General features: G+C 40.5%; 1 protein-coding gene across 10 annotated transcripts in view; it reads right to left on the reverse strand.

Moving 5' to 3' along the window:
* Positions 1–15,236, reverse strand: part of NELL2 (neural EGFL like 2) — a 228,782-nt gene that overhangs the window by 55,667 nt on the left and 157,879 nt on the right. The window lies entirely within an intron of this gene.

Genomic DNA, 15,236 nt, shown 5'->3' on the forward strand with positions numbered 1-15,236 from the left:
TTGTTTACTCCACCTCCCTGAGAAGCGTAAGGGAAGTTGATGGGAGATGCTCTCCCATCGACACAGTGCAGTGTAGCCACTGTGGTAAGTGGATCTAACAATGTCTACTTCAGTTACGTTATTCATGTAACTGAAGTTGCATAAATTAGGTCTTTTTACCACGGTAGTGTAGAACAGCCCTGAGATATTGCTAGTTTAGAAGAAAATGTGTCAGAGCAACAGGAAGATTTTAGACTCAGTTACAGAAAGAGACATTTTGTGGGGGGAAATGAGTTTTCATGTTTTATATTCCATCTACATTTAGTGCTGGTATATTATTGCTAAAACTGTTTAAATATAAGGCTCATTGACATGTCTATATGCTCCATGCTAAAGAGTGGCAGTTCTGATTGGCTGTACATGGCTTTGTCATTACTTTGGTGTATGGTGCATTAAATAAATTATTTGGGTGGAGGGTGGTAAAAATCTCATAGAAAGGAGGTTTTGTATTTTAAAATTTTTTTAATCTGTCTATAATAAAACTAATGTCAAAGCTGTCTACCTATATTTACATATAGATCATAATATAGCCTGAGATACAAGATAAGGCCTATCAGATAATACACATTTTAAAAACTGAGTACATGCATATTTATGATGGACTGTAATGGCATTTTGTTGCTTAAAAGTTAATTAATTCTCATGTCTGTTATTTTGGTTTCTTTTTCTAAAAATGTTCAATTTAAATAAAGAAAGACATTATAAGGATTTAGGTGAGTGATCTCACACACATAACAAACCATATGTTTCAAACAGCTGATGTGAACATATATCATGAAGCAAAATCAACTTTTAAAAAATACTTTGCATCTCGTCTTTAACACAGTTTCTTCCATTTGGTAAGTATAACAAATTCTACACAAATTAGAACTGTAAATACAGAACAAACATGTTATTTCTTATGGACGATGTATACCAGGAGTTAATATGTAGGCCATTTATTTCAAGCACCTTTAGAAATAATGTGGCAGATTTAACAAAAATCTAATATTCACTTCACTACACATCATTATGATGATGGCATGGTCATGCCAGCTACAACAGTAATAAAGAATCAAGGAAATAAAATTACTTTTGCAAAGAGATTTTAACGATTTACAAATCTGAATTTGCATAAATGCACTTTCCATAAAGAGCAAATGCACTGGTTTCAGTGATTACTTCTAAAGCTATATTATCTAATACATCTCAAATCCATTTAACACTAGCCAGGACTCTGCTCAAGTGCATTAACATTCATAATATCTCTGCTTTGGGAATCAACAGAAGCCTTAAATATGGTATTCATGTTGATTAAGCTGTTCCTAGGGTAATGGACTCTACAGAGACAAAAATCGTTTTAGCTCCAGAATTCAGCAAGCTTTTGCTACTACTTCACAGTGACAATAAGTGCATATGTATGTTTCCTTCAGAAAACAGATGCCTTAGTTAAAGAAATATAAAAGTGTGACTATGCAAGTTGTTTCCCTATGTTTATATAAGCTAACTGCCCAGCTGGGCCACCTTTACTGATACACTATATTTCATTTTACTTCTTTACAAAATGGTACTCAGCACTGTATTTTAGAAAGGCTTCTATTTGACAAAATGTTATTACTTTGCTCCAAAAGACAGACTACAAAGTCCTGAACATAAATAAAGCTGATAGTGACTCCTGATTGTGGAGGTAAATAGCAGGAGTTGCAAGGGCAAAAGTACTTCCTCATAGGGACAGATCCCCAGCTGGTGTAAATTGTCCTAGCTGCACTGACTTCAGTGAAGCTAAGACAATTTACACCAACTGTCTCAAGTGGCATGGAGAGTTCTGAAGAACAAAGGTAATAAATTCCAGGGTACTATATATACAAGAGACGTCTCACCCTTCCCTTCTTTTCCTTCTCCCATGCTCCTATTAACTCAACTTCTTCATTGTTCCCCTTACTCCATACTCCACTAATAAATATTTAAAACAATTAAAAAGAAATATGAGACTAATATGGCATTTGCCACTCATCACTCTGCTTATGTGATGTGACACTTTTCCATCTCCCTACTTCTACTTTCTGTATTTAGATTCTTTAGGACATTGATCCATTATCCAAGATGGTGGGAGTGTGAGAGTAACTATGTTAAAAAGGAGTTAAGACTGAGAGTACAGTGGTAATTTACCGGGATATTATAATTATCCCCAAACTAAGTATTACCAATCCAGTAAATTCAGATTTAAAGTCATACTTAAAAGAAATCCAAATGTGTTAAGGAATGGAAATGCACAAACAAGGCACACACATAGCCTTAACTCTGCCCTGTAGTGATGCCTTGCAGTAACCATTAAGGCATTTTGTGATTCTGGGCCCAGATTATGAAAATGGTTTTAAAAGACATTAGGGTTTTCCTCCCCCATATTTTCCCTTTTATGATGTCATGGAATCCCAAATGTCTCTGTGCTTTAAGAATTCCAAATATGCCTCACAGTGGAGCTGAGACAACAGGGCCATGAGAAGCCTCTCACACTCTGATGCCCAAACTAGCATGAGGAATCTTCAAAGAGCAGGGATAGCTGGGCCAAGTAATCTACCACACGCATCCAATCTCCCTCATACCACTGACACATTACAATCAATAGAATGTTCAGGATTGGTTGAGTTACCTTTGATGGCATAATGACTAGACCTGTGTGAATAATAGATTTTTCAGTTTACTGGCAATCCCCTCCCTGGCATTTTTTTTATTTTGAACCAAAATTGAAATTTTCTGTGAACTGAAAAGTTGAAAAAAATGCCATTTTGGGTTGCATGAAATATTGTTTGACCCCAAACAAAATGTTTTGTTGATTTCAAGTATTTAATGTTTTTACATTTTTAAAATAAAATTGAAGGAAATGTTGAAACAAAGTCATTTTGAAATGAAAAATTGAAACATTCTTTGGATTTCTCTGGAATTTTTTAATACGAATAATTCAGTAAAACTGATATGAATTTATGCAACATTTTGGTGTCACTGAATCTGCATTTTTTGCCAACAAGTTTCAGCTGACAAACATTACCCAGCTCTAATAATGATACTATTTGAGCGTCACCTGAACTGTTTGACCCAACCTAGTCTGTAGCCTGTGTAATCAAAACAATCACTAATAATTTAGCTTAATTAAAAGCTAATTCCTTCTTGTATCGCTCATACACAAGATTTAAATTAATTTTAACTAAATGGAATAATCCAGTCTCTTCAAACGTTCCATAATTAGTATCATTTGGAAAAGACAGATGTTACATTTCTTAAAGGACCCAGTTTTAATTAATTTTAACTCAAATTAATTAACAGTTTTACTTGTAAATTCTCAGAAAATTCATTCTATACTCAAAGAGTGCAGTAAGTTTGAGGATAATATACTGTATTTTTCATGCATAAGCACTTGACCCCCTGCTTTAAGTGTAATATGAAATCACTCAACTACGGAATCATGACGAGTGCCACCATAATGTGTTTGCAGCATAAATAATAGTAATAGTAATAAGTGATTCTGGCATGGTGTGTGCCTGAAATGGTTCTTTTCTTTGTAGCCATTTAGAGACCATTCTGCTCTCTGAAATGCCATTTGTCTGTAATTACTCAGTCCATCATTGTTCTTCAGGGAGAACAGCTGCCATTATGCTCATCCAGATGTCTGCGTCTCTTCGTTTTTATTTACTGGTTTACTTATTCTACATTTGGAGTCAATATAACAAAACACCTAGTATAGGAGCCACTAGCAAAACCTCAGGAGAAAAACCCTATCACTGGACATGGTAAAAATGCAGCAGCCATTTTCACATCCATTATCTGAAAGATTCAGGAGCTCACAAAACTCAGTACTAATGAGAACAGAAGGGGAGAACATATCCCCAAATGAAAGCTGTAGATTAAAGGGCAATCAATCGGCTGAGCAATAACAGGTCAGCAGAGGGCAGGGCGATTGGAGACTGGGAGGGGCAATGACATGGCAGCTGTTCTTGGTGGCTGGCAATATTAACTGAGAAGGGGTTCCATGAGTTGCCCATTTACAGCTTGCCTTATCTCACTTTGAGGTTAACAGAACTCATATAAATGAATTATGAATTCTGTAACATTGGTATCTCGAACAACAAAAATAACATGATCTGCTGCATGGCCCCGAAAATTGACAACACCTTGGCTGAGAGGCATCAATACAGTTCAGGGCCAGTATTGGGGTTGGGAGGGAACCATATGGAGCACCAGGATGCAAGGGGAACTTATAAATACAGAAATGCAGTGGGCTACTCATTCCTGTCCTCATACATTTTAAATAATTGCTCTATACTGACACTACCCAAATGCCATTTTCCACCTCACTGAGGGGGACTTCCAGCCCTGCTGCCTCCCATGCAGTAACATTAATAATATCTTTAGCTATCAACATGATAAAATCTTTATCTGCCCACTGATATTCTTTGTCTGAAGTGAAGAGAAATCCTAAAGCTTTTGGTCTGGTAGCGAAACGCCCTGCTAAAATATCTCCCATCTCTAACCCCACACGATCCTCTCTCCCTAGGAAAGCCTGCTTTGCTTTCTACCTCCACGAAGAGATAAGAAAACCTCTTAAGCCAGCTAAACCTAAGAGAAACGTTTCAGTATTATCTTCAAATACAGCTTTTCCATGTGAAATCTAAATCCAAATCCTCCTGAACTGTGCTCTTTGAGAATGTAGTCTAAGAAACTCGCCGCAGATTTACTGGTAAAATGTCTTGTTTCACTGTGAACTCTCACACTCAGAGAAAAGACAGGGGCGGCTTCACAGACCACAAGGCCTGCTGCAGCAGAAGGATTCGTTCACCTTCTCACTGTGTTTGTGTCTCACAAATTGGAGAAATAGTTAATCCTCATCTCGGAGTTTCTTTGGATCATGCCTTAGTGACTCTAATTTTGGATTTTATGGCACAGTGAGAGCAGGATATTTTCCAGCCTCTTCCGAACACTGGATAGCTAGTGTGTAGGTTAAAAGTTCATCTTCTTACTCAGGTTAGGATCCCTCACATACCATCTGTGACACTACAGCCCATATTCTTTATAGTAATATTATTATGATATGAGTATGGCATAATTATGATGTATTTTATGCAAGACAGATCATGTAAGATATCATTGAAAAGGTTATGATTTACTGAATATGATTATCCTACTTGAATGCATGTATCATTTTGGTATCTGAAGTTAGGAATATTGTCTATGTGGCTTCTTGGCTATTTACACCTGGGGAACGCCCACTAGGCAAAAAACTGTCAGTCTAGATGGCTGGCTGGGAATGGCCCATTTAAGTCAATGGACCACTAGGGAGAACAATAGCTCTTAGAAGAAGCTAATCACCCACCGGGAAGCTTTCCTGAGGATGCTACAAACGGCCTCCAAGTCATGGCTGCTAGGACACTATGGGGGCATGTGACCAGATCACCTGGTACTGGACTCCATCTTGGAATTCCAGTGTTTTTCCACTGAAAGGTGTTGGAAGGAACCAAAGTTGGAGACAAAGGGTTCCCGCCATATGTAAAAGCTATTTAAGGCAGGGGAATGACATCATCATGAGTTCTTCACTGACTCCCTGCCCAAAGGAGACTCTTGGAAATACCTGAGTAACAAGGACTGAACTGGGAGGGAAGTGCTGGATCCCGGCTAGAGGGGTTTCTAGCCTGTGAAAGGAATACCTGGGGGTTTTAAACTGCAAGCAAGAGCAGCTGGCCTCTTAAAAATCTCTGCAACCAGCTTAAATCATCATTTAGGGTGAGACTTTGCTACTCAAATGCAATCTCTTTAATATATTAAGCTTAGATTACGTTTTTGTTTATTTGCTAGGTAACCTGCTTTGATTCGTTTACTATCCCCTATAATGACTTAAAATCTCTCTTTTGTAGTTAATAAATTTGCTTTTGCTATATCACAAACCAGTGTGTGGGAGTTATAACTTGGGGCAAAAAGCTGTTGTATATTCTCTCTCTACATTGAGGGAGGGGGCGAATTTCATGAGCTTACTCTGTACACATCTCTGTGCAGCGCACAATGGTATAATTTTGGGTTTACACTCCAGAGGGGGGTGTGCTCTTGAGCAGCGCAGCAGTTCCTTAGCTGTAGCCTCCCCATGCAGAGCTGATCACAGCAGCCTGTAAATTCTGCAGCTGGATCTGTCCCTACCTGTGTGTATGCTGGTGAAAGAGCAAGCTTGGAGAGCTTGGCAACTTATCACAGCACCACAGTGTGAGAGGGAGCCCAGGTTGGAGGGCTAAGAGGGCTCAGTGGTACCCCAGTTGCAGGAGGCACCCCAAGGGGAACCCATCATACCATCCTTGCCCAGTCACATGAGTTGGGCTTAGGGCATACTCTTTCTTTTCTCTCGAACCCCCCAATGTAATCTGGTGGTTGCCAGAGGACCTGGTGTGTAAGCATTCTGTGGTGTCTCCCCATTCATGAGCCAGTTTTATGACTTCCTAGAGCACAGGAGAGCCCTAAAGTGTTCCCTATCTCACCCCACAACAGTTGGTCAGGGTAATGACTGAGACACCTCCACCTAATGTCAGCCCTCCCAAAACCCTATGTACAGGAGTTTGGGATTGCAGCTGGGGAATATTTCCAGAAATCCCCAGTGGTGACCTGGGTTTTGCTGCCAGCAGGAACCCACTTTTAATTAAATCCTTCCACACTAATGTCTGGGCACAGCTCAGTCTGCAAGGTCATTTACGATCCTCCTCCAACCTGCATGGGCAGGGTTCACCCATGGAAATCCCATGATCTCAACAAGACCACTAGTCTCTTGCACAGACAGACTCCCTATACGGACACAACTTTATGAGCCCTTGTTAACAAGGAAAGCACAGTCAGAGGGGCTGGTAGCTCTCCCTTCTATTCCAGGTGGGCATCAATGTCCTTTCTGGCTCTCCTCTTGGAGTCTCCAAACCCTTCACCTTATTCCATAGTGGCGTCTTGACTTTAGGATCCAGCCATAGGCATGGTGGTCTCTCCAGGTGCTCAGTCTTCAGGTATTCCTCTGTTTGTTGTACCACCTCTGCAGCACAGACAATTAATACTAGCACACCCATGTCTACATCCTCCCAGGCAGACCAAGTACTTAATTATTACTTTTGTCCATAAGCAACTCCACTGTCCATTGCTGGGGTTTGAACTAGTCACTCAAACACTGGGTAACGGTGGGCATCTGTATCCCTGAAGAAAGGGGCTCACCTTGGAACTTCTGTCAGTACCCCTTTCTTGAGATCTCCAACCAGACCAGGATAGCAACTCTGACATCTTCATGATCTGCAGCACATCCTCATCTAAGGCCCAATACAAAGTTTGTGCTCACCTTCTGCATTTAAATGACACCCAAACAAGTAGCTCAAGATGATTGCAGCTCACTGGAAGGAATGGTCACATTACTCAAGTACACCTGTGAATCAGCTTCTAGTCCTGTTTTGGCTAAGGAAGGACTGGGACTTACAGGCAGCATGAGCAGCAGGGTTAGCGAGCATCTGACGTGGCTGCTCCTAGAATTTTTACTGCAGTTTCTATAAAGCTGTGGCCCAGGCTTCCTGTTGCAATGGAGACTGGCATGCCTGTGTTGGGCTACAGCCTGGACTTGCTACCACCCTAAAAAATTCAACAGTAGGCATCGATGCCAAGAGATGTGCTGCCAGAGCCGGGGTTAGTGCTGGAGGAAGCTGCCTTTGCATCTTAGGCTACTCCTTATCAGCAGCCATCAATGCTGCACGAGAGCTGGTGGATATATCTCTGGAGGCTTTCAGTGGTCTGGCCTTATGGGAGGACATTGAGTTCCACCAAGACTCTTTGTCTGGAGTCAGAGGTGTTGGTGCCAGCTTTGGTGCTGATATTGGGGTCTGCTTCAGAGCTGTGGGTGTTGGTAGTTTCTGGCAGACCGGGCAGTAAATGAGGCTGGATTGTCTCCTAGCCTGATTCTGGAGCTCATTTCCTCAGAGTCTGATGAGTCCTTCATGGACTGTTTCAGAAGATGGCACTTCAACATCATGTCTTGTGATTTGTGTGTTCTTGCAGAAATTGATAGGCACACCTAATGTCAGCTCTGTATATCTGATTCTTCTGAACAGAATAGACAAATCAGTCCATCACAACATAGTCAGGGTTTGAAACCTGCAGGTTTTGAGTCTGCCTTGTTAAGTAGCTCTATACAGGTATGGGTTCTGTGCAGGGTCAGCAGGTATACGGGGGGAGTCTGACAATCAATACTCATTTCAAATGGGCTAATATAGATCACAGCAGTCATATGTCAAAGTATTAGAAGAGTTCTAAAAGTTTGTAGAAGACTTTTGAGAAGGTTTAGCCAAAGCTAAGAACTAGTGAGCCGGACACTCACCAAACTGTCTTGCTGAGGAAACTGAGGGGGTGTCATCGCCCTCCCAACGCCCTCATATGTGAGGAGGCTCAGGGCATACACACAGCCCCAGATACTATTTCAAAAAGCTGATCTTGCACACATGAACACCTGCAGTGGGATCCACAAAGACACCTACTCAAAGAAAAAGAACAGCTATCATTATACAGTCTTTAACCAGGACTCCACAGCCTGTTGAGGCACTGCTTAGAGAAAGAGATCGCAGTCTCATAATCACCCTTGGCTTTGCATTCAAGTTATTATTCCTGGCTCTACATCCCCTGAGATCACAGTTAGATGCAGTTTCCTTAAGGAACTCACTAGTGATTGTCCCTAAATAACAGTATCCAGGACCATGCGGGTTATTTTTACACAAACAGACACACACACTTATTTCTATATTTGGTAACACACACACATACATATAAAAACAGATTTTATTGGAGAATTATAGAAATACAGAGAAAACATACAATAAAAGTCAGCTAAACAAAAATATTGTTACCTAATACTATGAAAAGCTCCACTAAACAGGACAAAGTTACAAAGTATTGTTTGGGTCTCAAATACTCAAAGTGATCACGATCAATCCTTACAGTTAAGAAACAAGGTAAAAACAAACCAAAAATATTTTCCCTGTAAATTATTTCCTTTAGCTTTACTCACATCCCAGGATGTGTTTGGCTCTGTAATCAGAGCTCCTTCTTTGCTTTTGCCTGCTCTTGCTGTTTAAATTCCAAAGGTAAGACCTAAGTCCTGATCCTGTAAGCTGCTCTGCCCCAGAAGAAACTGCACCGACACTGAGCCCATGGAGTTTGGGATTGTGGCCTAAATTAGTGTTTACATTATATCATAACCCTGAAACCATACCAGAATGGTAACTCTGTTAAGACTAGCCATTTCAGATAATCATGTTCTCTTCTTACCCCAAGACATCAAAGAAAGCTATGCAGGTAGAAATTACATAGAGTTCAGACATTACTGCTAAATCAAACCACCATGCTTGCCTCCTCTACAGCCAGGAGCTAAGTAATAAATTCTTCTTACCAAACATTTTTACACTCCTATATTTCCAAACTTATTAAAAGCACAGGAAAAAACCTGAAGCACCAATATTCTTGATGAAGCCCACCATTCCAAGAAATCAATCCTCCGAACTCAAAAACTGCCCAGTTATGCACCATCTACCACTTTAAAACCTTCATCTTCATTATGTTTTTAAATGCACCATCACTAAGACATTGTACAGTTTTCCAGACCCCTGAACATCAAAGCTAACAGTGTGTGACAGCTGGTATGTCCCACGCTCGTCACATTCAGTGGTCTGTAACAGGGTAAATGACACAATTACCTGCTGTAATTACTGTTGCTGACAATATATTTTCCCTAGCGATTTCTTTATGAGATTCAGAGCTGCTTATCTTGTCAGTCCAATCCAAACCTTAGTTTGCATGTGATGCAGACATTAACTTCCTGAATATTTAAGAATTAATTCCAATATCTATAGAGACAGATATTTGCAATGATGAAAATAGTGTAAATATATTTTTGCATGGTTAAATAGCCTGTAATTTTAATGCTTTGCATTACAAAGCAAGTATTCATAATGAAAATATTTTTTTCATTCAAATTCTGTGGTCACTGATTTTATGAATACAGTACATTGGAAGAAGTATGCAGGGGAATGGGTCATAAGCAGGGCCGGATTTACACTTTATGCCCCTCAAGGCTCAGCATCCTTGGCGCCCTTCCCCCACCCCGCCTACAGCTGACCTTCGTGTTTTCCATAAAAAATGAAACTTTTTACTTTTAGGCACCCCTAGAATGCCAGCGCCCTTAGGCAAATGCCTACTGTGCCTAATTGGAAATCCAGCCCTAGTCACAAGATGCATAAATAAAAACATTCACAACATTTTCATTTACAAAAGTAAAACCTTATTTAAAAAAAAAATACAGCCACCCAGATTAAGTATTCTATTCCTGATTATCCTCTCACTCCTACAGTATAGAGTTACTCCTGATTTAGACCAGTGTAAATGACAGGCTAAATTCTTGTTGCATTTCATCCATGAATGTATGACAGTAGTTATGTAGACATATGGAGAATGTAATAGTTTGCTGCTTCTAGGTCTGGCAAACAGCCATAGTCTCCCACGGGTTACAGGTGGCTTGTCAGAATCTTGAAAAAAATTCACTGAAGCCTGGTAGGTAAAACAGCCTCCTCTTATTAGAAAAGCTGTTCCCCACAATGCCAATTCTTAACACAGTAGCTAAGATTTTCATAGTATCTAGTGGAACTGTGTGATTTTTTTTTATGACAAATAGTAAATTTGCCAAAAAATGCTTTCTGGGGCTCACCAAGATTATTCGTGAATTATCTGATGAATAGTCTTGAATGAAAGAAATATATAATTTGTTAGTCAAGAAATAAAAACTTCATTTCAGCCATTTCAAAATTAAACATTTTGACTACGTTTCTAAATGTTTTGTTGAGAACTTTAGCTATATTTATTAAAAAAGGTGGAATACCCGCCCAGAAAAACCAGCAAAAAAAAAGGGGGGGGGGGGTTGGATCAAAGAACATCCTGAAATTAAACTAAAACCTGATAAAAAAGTGTCATTTCAGGTCTTTGCTTCATTTCAGATTTTTTAATCTAAAATGAAATTTTTTTGGTTTTTCATTTTAGCAAGAAAAGCCCCCCAAAATTATTTTGGGCACCCAAAAGTCACTAGTAATAATAATAAAAAAAGATTTTAGTACCTTTATATTATTAAATAGCCTCACATAAATCCAATATTTGGACATGCTGGTTTCAGAAGCATTCTCCCTCCATTTACAGCTTACCTCATCAGATCAGACTTCATGCAATACAATCTTAATTGCATAATACATACAGTGGGGATTCCAATATCTTTTATATCTTAGCAGGACAGATTAACACTTCTTCCAGGTTATTAAATGGTCCCCTATATTAATATATGAAAAGTCTAGGCCTTTTCAATGTATGTAAGCTAGTCTGAGTCCCAAATTCAGTAACATTATGCATGGTAGAATTACACCAGGTATATTTATAGAAGTTAGAGATGAACAAGTCATTTTAGCCTTCTCACATGTGATGGACCACTCCAACCAGGGCCCATGCAGGATTATTCAGAACAGCATATCTTCTAATGGTTTGCCTCGATGGGTTTTAAATGTCCCCAGGGATAGAGCTTCCTTTGGGATGCTATTCCAAAACCTAATAATTCTCATTACAGAGGTGAGGCAGTGTTTGGCTCTTAATCTTTTCTCATAGATCAGTTTCTCTAGCCCTTTAATTATTTTAGTTGCTCTTCTCTTCACTTCTCTCAATTTATCTGCATCTTTCAGGTAAATAGGAGCCTAGCACTGAAGGCAATATTCCAGGTCTGGTTTCAGAAGACCTGTAGAGAGAGAAGCTTTTATTTAACATACTTTTCCTGGTCTTTCCTGCTGGCATGTCACATTGCAAACTCCCGTCTAATTTGTTGTCCCCTATTATCACTAGGTCTCTATTAGCATTCCTGTTAATGCTAATAGGTTTCTCCTTCCCATTGAACATCTAGATTTCAGATTATCATTCCTACATGCACTAGCTGCATTTTCCCAATTTGAATCTTATGTTATTTCCTTCCCATCACTAATCTCCATGTCCCTTTTCATTATATCTCTTCCATTTACATGAGTGATAGTCCTCCCTGTTCAGGACTATATTGTGGTAAATTGTGTCATGGAACAGACCACCCAAATACCCCAAGAAAACCTGCTTCAATATAGAAATAAAACACCCTCTGACTGTACACCTCTAGTTGTCACATATCACTCCACACCGGACCCCATCATCAAACAACTACAACCCATACTCAATGGGGACTCGGGCTAGAAAGAAATCTTTCCTGAACACTCACTTTTGGCCTTCAAACAATGCCCAAACCTCTCCAAACTCAACATCAGAAGCAAGCTCCCCACAGACCAGGCCACACCAACTCACAGTAGCATCCAACCCTGTCAGAACAACAGATGCAAAACCTGCAGACACATCTCCACTGCTACAGTGATCAACACCCCTCCACAACACACTTTTCAAGATCTATGGGCCTTACACATGCTTATCTCAACATGTGGTGTACCTCATGCAGTGCACTAAATGCCCCAACAGCTATGTGGGTGAAACCAGACAATCACTACGCTCTCACATGAACTCACACAGGAAAATGATAAGAGACAAAAACACCACATCAAGTTGTGGGTGAACAGTTTTCATAAAGTGATCACTCTATATCTGACTTCTCAGTCCTCATCCTCAAAGAAAATCTGTACAACATTTTCCAAAGACGGGCATGGGAGCTTAAATTCATTACTCTATTAGACATTAAAAATCACGGACTGAGCAGACACTGGATTTGTGGCTTAACTATAACCAACTAACAACTCCCCTCCCCCTAGCTGCTTCCTTGCTCCCCTTCCTTTCCTTCCTGTGACTAGAGGGGTGTTAATAGGCCACTTCACCTTGAATGGTCCCTTGAAATATGTGTTAACTACTTATGCTGAACAATCTGTTCTACCTTGTATTTAGCTGTGACTCTGAAATTTTCTGGAACCTGAAAAAGAGCTCTCTGTAAGCTTGAAATCTTGTCTCTCTCACCAACAGAAATTGGTCCAGTAAAATATAGTACCTCACCCACCTTGTCTCTCTAGATCAGGGGTGGCCAAACTGTGGCTCGCGAGTCACATGCAGCTCTTTTACCATTGAAATGTGGCTCACAGAGCCCCCCATGCCCCTCACTGTCATTCTCCAGCTACCAGACGGAAGGGGGGGGAGCTCAGGACCTCTGCCTTGCAGTGGGGTGGTAGGGTGGGGACTTCTGCCCAGTGGGGATGGGGGGTCTCGGGGCTTCTGCCGTGTGCGGCATACCTGCCCGGGCTCAGGACCTCAGCAGGTGCAGGGCTGAACCTGAGCCCCATCTGGTGCCTCCCACACGGTTGAGACCCTGAGCCCCAGCGGGTGTGCCCCAGCTCTCCAACTTCTGAAGACTGCGGTATGCCTCTTGGAGAGTCAGTAAGTTTGGCCACCCCTACTCTATAATGTGGTTAGTAAGCCTCATTTTATATGGGTTGGTGAAGAGATACTCTTCAAAGAGCAAAGTGGGACTCTCCAAAGAGATTCTGTTGACTCAGACAGAAATACTCAGGGCACCAGCACAGTACATGCCACAGGATGGGCTCCAATACCTTTCACAGCAGACAGAATTGATTCCGCCTTGCCACCTAGTTCCTCTAGATGGCAGGGAGGGGGAATTAGTCCAGGGCTCTGCCCTCACCCTGTCCTCTTCCTTGCTCCTTTTGGTAGCTGCTGTGCTCAGGGAGGACAAGCTCCAGAATTGTAGCTAGTCCCTGTGCAGGCGTGCAAGGGCAAGAGAGGTTTCCTCTAACTTCTCTTATGTATCCATGAAGGAGTGGGCACAATCTGGCCCTGGATCATCTACTAATTTCAGTATGAATAGTAACATGCAGAACTAAAAATACTTGCATTTTGGAATTACATGTGGGAATGCAGATACTGAATGAGGAGTGAGTTGGTGAAGCGGATAAGCCTGATAGGTTTATTTTGTGAGCCAAGCCATTTCAGAGAAAATTTCAGCCTAATGCGATGTGCAAGGAAGTACCAGCAAGTGTGCAATTCCTGCTGTTGTTAGTGGGGTGCACCACATGGGCAAAGCAAATAAGGCCACTAATCCAAGATGTGCTTGAAAAGGCCCTTTCCAATGTGGGAAAACATTTGTGAATCATTTTATCTGCTGCAGTGACCAATCACCTTTAATTTAAAGAAACAGTTTGATACAAGATTTAAGTGCAATATATTTAAATAAGTGAATCAAACATTATCCGACCAGAAGATCTAGCGAGGGAAATATTAGTGATAAGATTTATCCTACAGATAGGATAATCTACCAGACAGGATTAAAAATAATAAGATTATCCAATATTGGGTGGTGGTGTGAAGATACAGTAAAAGAAACAGTTTGTCATTTAGCTTAGGTCAAGTTTACTCCTTATAAACATGTTGCAAAAGACAAAGTACATAGACAACTGTCACAAGTTGCTGCAAGAGCACTTTTTCACTGGACTCACACAGAGTGTGCTGTTCAAAACAGTCAAAGGATAAAGAATTAAAAATCCTCCATAGTCATAGATGTTCTTCCCAGAAGTAATTCAGAGATTCCTATCTTTTGAAGGAAGCTACAGCCATTTTTATTAAAATGAAGCCTTTTTGATTATAATACTAAGGGGGAAAGTCTCTGCAGCTGTGGGTAAAATCAAACAATGGTACAGTGCCTTTTGTGAGTCTCCAGGGGCAGATGGTTATTTTTCTTATTTTTTTTCTCGTTACTACTGCGTTATTACTTTGAGATAGGAAATATTTTTCATCAATAATCTTGCAACTGTCTAACACTCAGACTGAAAATGTTGGTTGTTAAATTATCTGCATTCAGACACCTTCCATCTTCAGAAATTGGGCTACTTTGTTATAGTTTCTGCTATAATTGTAGTAGCTTTTATTTTTTATTTTATATGTGCAGAAAGCTGCTGCCTGGCTTTAAAAAAGCATAACAGCCTAACCTCCAACAACCTGACTGTTTCTGTTTAAAAGCTGCCCTCTGCATAGACTGGCCCCAACTTCTCTCATGGATGTTGGGCTAGATTCTCTCCCACGTCAGGCCAGCAGATCTGCTCACCTGAGGATTCTTCCAGCATGAGGAAATTCCTAACTGGCACAGAGCTAATAGAGCTGCCTCCCCTGCCACAACC

This window comes from Chrysemys picta, chromosome 1 (assembly GCF_011386835.1).
Source record: "Chrysemys picta bellii isolate R12L10 chromosome 1, ASM1138683v2, whole genome shotgun sequence".
NCBI classification, from domain to species: Eukaryota; Metazoa; Chordata; order Testudines; family Emydidae; genus Chrysemys; species Chrysemys picta.